Source organism: Mirounga leonina, unplaced genomic scaffold (assembly GCF_011800145.1).
Source record: "Mirounga leonina isolate KUSES-001 unplaced genomic scaffold, KU_Mleo_1.0 Mir_168, whole genome shotgun sequence".
Lineage (NCBI taxonomy): Eukaryota > Metazoa > Chordata > Mammalia > Carnivora > Phocidae > Mirounga > Mirounga leonina.
In genome coordinates, this window is record NW_023270426.1 from 51,667,177 (window position 1) to 51,674,160 (window position 6,984).

A 6,984-nucleotide genomic window follows, 5' to 3' on the forward strand; every position below is an offset into this window, starting at 1 on the left:
TGGTGAGAGTTGACATCCTTGTCTTGTTCCTGATCTTAGAGCAAAAGCTCTGTTTTTCACCATTGAATATGATATTAGCTGTGGTTTTTCTTCGATGGCCTTTATTATGCTAAGATGTTTCCTCTAAACCTATTTTGTTGAGAGTTTTTATCATAGATGTATGCTATGATGATCATAACTTTTGTCCCTTTTCTTGTTAATATGATGTATCACTTTGATTTGTGAATATTGAACCACCCTTGAAATAAATAAATAAATAAATAAATAAATAAATAAAAATCTCACTTGATCATGGTGAGTGACTTCTTTTAATGTGTGTTGGATTTGGTTTGCTAATATTTTGTTGATGGTTTTTGGATCTATATTCAGCAGAGATATTAGCTTGTAATTCTCTTTTTTGGTAGTGTCTTATCTGATTTTGGTATCAGTGTAATGCTGGCCTTGTAGAATGAATCTGGAAACTTTCCTTCCTCTTCCTTTTTTTTTGGAACAGTTGGAGAACAGGTATTAACTCTTCTTTAAATGTTTGATAGTATTAACATGTGAAGCTATCTGGTCCTGGATTTTTTTTGGGAGTTGATTTCTGATTCATTTTCATTGGTAGTGATCAGTCTGTTCAAATTTTCTATTTCTTCCTGATTCAGTTTTGGAATATTATATATTTATAGGAATTTATCTATTTTGAAGAGATTTCATAATATAAGACCAGACCCCTCTTACAGAAACCATGATCTCAGGAAATTTGTTTAGCCAAATCTAACAACAACAAAAACGTAGGATCTTCATGAGGCCCAAACAACCTTTTTATTTTCTTGGCGGGTTTATGTAGGCAAGATGGCTAAATTGGGAAATCACTGAAACAGTAATAGGTTCATAATTCATATCATGAACTCATTTGTTTTGTCACAGAACGCAACAGTTTCTGTAGTTCATACAAAAGTGAGATCCAAAGCATAGAAGAAATTCAAGTATTTCCCTTTAAAGTTGTCAAGGCTTTGATCTCTTCATTGACAACAGCTGCATCTTTAAAATAGTAAGATGACAGTAGGAACATAGCATGAGAACTGGTGCTGAAATAGTTTTGAATGACCAGAACAAGAAGACATTATGTTTGCTGAGCTATTTGTTCAGGGGAAGGTGCTCACATGTTGTGCAAATAAAGCCTGAGGTAACCTTCCCACAGTGGTTACCATATTCCTATTTTATAACTTTCAATAATATTTATAAATTTGTATTTCTTATTTCGCTAACTTTCAACAGTACCTCTTTATTCTTTACTTTCTGCCCTTTCTCCTCCTCTCCTACCCCACTTTTACTGTGAAGTTTTATTATGATTGGAAATATACATTCTGAGATTAGTCATCTGTGCTTTATATATAGGTTGATTTTTTTTTAAAGATTTTATTTATTTATTTGACAGAGAGAGACATAGCAAGAGAGGGAACACAAGCAGGGGGAGTGGGAGAGGGAGAAGCAGGCTTCCCGCCGAGCAGGGAGCCCGATGCGGGGCTCGATCCCAGGACCCTGGGATCATGACCTGAGCCGAAGGCAGACGCTTAACGACTGAGCCACCCAGGCGCCCTATATAGGTTGATTTTTGAAAGACAAAAGCTGAAAGTAGGTTTCATTGCAGCATACAGGGGTATACTGTGGTTAGATTTCTTTCTCTGTAATTCCAATGCCACATTTTTGTCTTCAAGAAAAATTTTTAAATAAATTATTTTTCCAATGTACCCACCACATTTGGCTGCATTTTAGTGGGTTTCATATTTCTTTTGCATTTTCGCCTTCCTGGAGTTCCTTATTGCCTTTCATTTTTCTCATTGAGAGACAGAGAATGCCTTCTACTATGTCCCTTTACACCCACTTTCCACCCTTCTTCACTCTACTCTCTGCCTCTATGGATTGCATCAGCAGGCTACCATGCCTGATGGCTTCTAGGTGGGTCCACCCAATAAGGGAGACCAAGATGAACAGGAGTGGGGAGAATGAAGTCAGTGTATGTATTCTGCTGGAAACTTGATCTGTGAGGGTGTCTCATCTGGCTATGTTCTTTTGCTGAAGTTCAGTTTTCCTCTCAAGGTAGCATTTTTTTTTAAAGATTTTTTTTTTAACTTTAAAAGGATTTTTATTTATTTACTTGGGGGGCGGAGAGAGAGAGAGCATGAGTGGGGGCAGGGGCAGAGGGACAAGAAGACTCCCCAGTGAGTGCAGAGCCTGAAGCGGGGCTCAGTCTTGGGACCCTGAGATCATGACCTGAGCCAAAATCAAGAGTCAGCTACTTAACTGACTGAGCCACCCAGGCCACCCCTAAGCGGGCCCAAAGTAATTTAAATTATTTTAAAATAATGTCTATACCCAAAGTGGGGCTCAAAATCACAACCCCGAGATCAAGAGTCACATGCTTTATTGACTGAGCCAGCCAGATGCCCCTAAGGTAGCATTCTTAGACTCTCTGCCTTTTTGATTTGATTACTTACTCCTCTTGTCTCTTTGATCTTAGGGAGGGGGGACAGTCCCACTGCTGCTAGTCCCTCATTTACTGCACACTCTTTCCCTCAGTTTTGTAAATAGAACCAAAATTATCATAATCTGAGGTTCCACTTATTTCCTGTTGGCATCTTAACTGATGCGGTAGGGTTTCAGGAGGAAGCAAGATTCAGAGGCTGAGGTTTGTTCACTATTCTGATTTAACATGAAAGAACCAAGAAGGCTGACTGGGCTCTCTTTTGATATGGTTGGGGCAATCTTCACTTTCTGGTGATCAGGCAGGGAGCTTACTCCCATATACTGCTCTCATAACCACCTTCCTCCCAAAGCCAAAATTGTAATAGTTTTCATTCTGGGAACACCTGCTTATCCTTGTCAGCTGCTTCAGTTCTCCTCAGTTCAGTTTCTTTAAAGAGGAGCCCTCTATTTTTTAACATTTTTTTCTTTATTTTTTTTGTTTGGGCCTGCTGATAAACTTCTTGAGCTCTGTGCCCTGGGTTGGGAAAAGCAGAAAGGGGTTGTTTCATAACGACCTTCCTGCCCAAATCTTAGCATAAAATATCGGTTATTTTATTGTGTTCACAGATTCTTTGGGTCAGGAATTCAGAAAGGCCAAAGCAGGGATGGCTCTTCTCCGTTCCACAATGTCTGGGGCCTCCACTGGGATCATGGGGTACTTGAACATCTGGGCCTCCAATGGCTGGGATTGCAACAGCTGGGGCTGGAGGAGCCCCTTCTCAGATAACGCCTTGATTCATGTGGCTTATGCCTGGGAGGGGGTGGCCTAAGGAAGACTCAGTTTTGGAGCCCTGAGCCACCACATCAGAAATCTACCTACCCTGTGGATGCTATTCTGGAGAGAGTACATGTCTCTGTTATGGTTGAAAGTTCCAACTAAGCCATGACCTCAGTTTACACTTCCTTTTCCATTATGGAAAAAGCAGGACTCGCTTACTTTTGAACAACTTATTTAAAAAAATAATGTTGTAAATTAGGCTCTCATGCTAAGTCAGTAGCAATAGTTTATGATTTTTTCCTGGTAAAAATACAAGCGTCAAAGGCATATCTGACTTTACCCAATACTGGTTTATCAAAGCCATGCAGACAGCTCTGATGCTGTGGGAGCAGTGTTTGAATACAGCAAGTTTAATGGGGTAGCCGGTCTTGGTTGTGTTCTTCGCACCTATGCATGCTAGTGACTCATCAAAAAAAGGCTTTGTTCAATTTGGATTTCTTTAATAGGGCACACAAAATACAGATAACTACAATCAGTAATGTTGTTGGCCAACCAAATTCAAACAGAGCTGCAGACCTGACCCCTATCATCTGAGCAAACAGATGAAACCAGGACGACATGCATAACTGGACATCAGCTTCTTGCTGCTGTACCTTGCCTCCGTAAATCGGGAGCTATGTACCTCAAACGTGAGGATCTGTGAGTTGTGAGAGTGGTGAATTGTTACATAGACGAGTTATGCACCAGTGAATGCTATCATAATTTTCCATTTTTTTTCTCATTTACCATTTAAATAGACTGGGCGTGTCTACCAGACTAAAGGATGCGTGCAGCCTTAGTGAAGGAGGACTGTTCTGTAGAGACTGAGATTGAGATGATATTTGAGATCCAACAGGCTCTTTTTTTTTTTCTTTCTCTGTTGTTAGTATGCTTTCATTGCTGGGAAATGGAATTGCTAAGCAGCCAATAGCCTTCCAGCAGCAGTCTTTTTTATTAGATTTGTAAATGAAGCCGGTCTTTATTACATGAGTCTTCTCTACGATAATTTTTTTTTAATAAAGATTTTATTTATTTATTTGTCAGAGAGAGAGAGAGAGAGCACAAGCAGGCAGAGGAAGAAGCAGGTTCCCCACTGAGCAAGGAGCCCGATGCGGGACTCGATCCCAGGACCCCGGGATCATGACCTGAGCCGAAGGCAGACACACAACTGACTGAGCCACCCAGGCATCCCTTCTCTATGATAATTTTAATCAAGGATAAGATACTCTGAACTAAGGATGGGTTTGAGTGGTGACTTTCCTGCCTGTAGGATTGTCACTTCCTTGAGGGCTGAGAGGAGAAGTTTCTCATCTTGAAAGACACACAGTACCCAGCATCGTTTTGGCCATGTGGTAGACACTTAGAAATCTGTGTTACACAGAAGGGAAATACGGACTTCCCCCCATCTGCTGGTTTGAACAAGATCTTTGTCTTCTGTGTCCTTTTGAATGGTGACAGGATTGGTGGCCTCTAGGGAGTGGGTGGAAACTGTTCATACATTTCAGTTGAAAATGGATGCTTCTGACAGTTTCTCTATGAAGAGCCGTCTCCATGTGGAATTAGACCACTGTAGTTTTTAGTGAATGACTTTGCACCAGTAGTCAGTTGGCAGGCTACTGGGTATATTCAGTGATATTCAGTGGAAAGTCTGTTTTTCAAAGGAGTATCAACCAACTTTTCTTTCTTCTAGTTTTGCTTCACTGTAGGAAGTATAGGTGGCATTTTTAGCATGTACTGCCCAGTTCCATTTATAGAGGGACTAGTTACCTAATTTGTCAACTTTGTATTCAGTATTCAGGGCTTTCTCCAACCGCCCCCCCCCACAATACTTCTAGTTATTTACTTGCTTTTCTTTCCTGCATTTGTGTTTGGATGATACTAAATTTAGTGCTATGTTTTGATCAAAGTATTTACTAACATAGCTAGATGGCAATTGAAATGCCATTCATTTGCTACCTGTTTTAAATGATTGATGATGAAGAAAAAAACTAACTGAGGGATAGTTAAGGAGAATCCAGACAGTAACTTGTGGGGACCTATCCATTTTAATATTTTCTTTTTTTTTTTTAAAGTCAATATTAGAGTATCTTTTTTTTTTTTTTTTTAAGATCTTATTTATTTGACAGAGAGAGACACAGCGAGAGAGGGAACACAAGCAGGGGGAGTGGGAGAGGGAGAAGCAGGCTTCCCGCTGAGCGGGGAGCCCGATGCGGGGCTCGATCCCAGGACCCTGAGATCATGACCTGAGCCGAAGGCAGGCACTTAATGACTGAGCCACCCAGGCGCCCCTCCATTTTAATATTTTCTGTGGCTCAGAGGCTGCGATTTTGTCATTGTGAAGGAGTGATTATATGATATTAAAATGAAGGGCCTATGATTACTACTGAATAAATTTGTATCTTTAAAAGAAGTAAAAAAATAACCCATCTCACTATACCTTTACTTAATAACAATCTAGATTTTAAAGTGCGTCAGTACTTATGGGATATCAAGACCATGTAAGAGTATACATTGTACAGATCTGGAAACTTTGTAATTAAGCCATTTCCCCCCCAGGATACTGCAAGATGTTATCTCACTAGACATGGTGAAATGGAGTTGCTAATAGGATTATCATTTTCCTTGACAGTAGATTATCACCTTTAATTACACTTATTATGACAGATCTGGCAAACAGAACGCCCTAACTGGCTTCGGTCATTGGACTGCTCATGGAAAAAAGTAGCTTTTTGGATGTCTTCAAACAGATGGAAACCATCAATGAGAGTCCCTTGAACTACTTTGTCCAGTGGACATGAATTTGGTTGAAGTAATTGATTACCTGTCAGAGTAAAGTAGCTATCTCAATTTTTTTAAATATATCACAAAGAGTTAGACAATTGTTTTTTTTTTGAAAAAAAGAGAGGGGGGGGGAGGGAGGTAGAGAGAGTCTTAAGTGGGCTACACACCCAGTGTGCAGTCTGACGTGGGGCTAGATCTCACAACCCTGAAATCATGACCTGGTCTGAAATCAAGAGTCGAACACTTCACAACCGAAACACCCAGGTGCCCCGACAGTTTTTTTTGTTTTTTTTTTTTTTAAGATTTTTATTTATTTATTTTAGAGACAGAGCACAAGAGGGGGGAGCGGGAGAGGGAGAAGCAGACTCCTTGCTGAGCAGGGAGCCCGATGTGGGACTCGATCCTGGGACTCCAGGACCATGACCTGAACCGAAGGCAGCCGCTTAACCAACTGAGCCACCCAGGCGCCCGACAGTTTTTTTTTTTAATAAAGGAAAAGTAAGTTGGTTTGGATTTTAAGGTTCATTCATAAAAACAATTTTTTCAGCTTTATTGAGGTAAAATTGACAGATGCAATTATATGAAAACAATATGTTTTAATTTCAGGTATCAAAGTAGAAATCTATGTAACATAGGTCAGTTCTTAAGCTGAACTATAGACCTAAGGAAACAGACTATCTACTCTTTCTGAATTATTTTAGGAAAAAGAAGCCTATATTTTCCTCCCCAAACGGGCGAGCTGAGCCTTCTGACACATTTACCATTGTCTTAGGTCTTTGAAGAGAGTCTTAGACATAGCACTTAGCGGGCTTTGCCTAGAGAGTGCTCGTCTAGCCTTCGATCAGTGGTACTAATGAGGGTGCCAGTCACTTGTACATATCTTCACTATTTATTTATTTATTTATTTATTTATTTATTTATTTATTTATTTATTTATT

The 6,984-nt window shown here is 40.0% G+C and overlaps 1 protein-coding gene and 1 pseudogene across 3 annotated transcripts in view; one reads left to right on the forward strand and one right to left on the reverse strand.

The window, feature by feature from the left end:
* Nucleotides 1–6,984, forward strand: part of RASGRF2 (Ras protein specific guanine nucleotide releasing factor 2) — a 237,917-nt gene that overhangs the window by 38,329 nt on the left and 192,604 nt on the right. The window lies entirely within an intron of this gene.
* LOC118017079 lies at nucleotides 663–1,193 on the reverse strand (annotated as a pseudogene).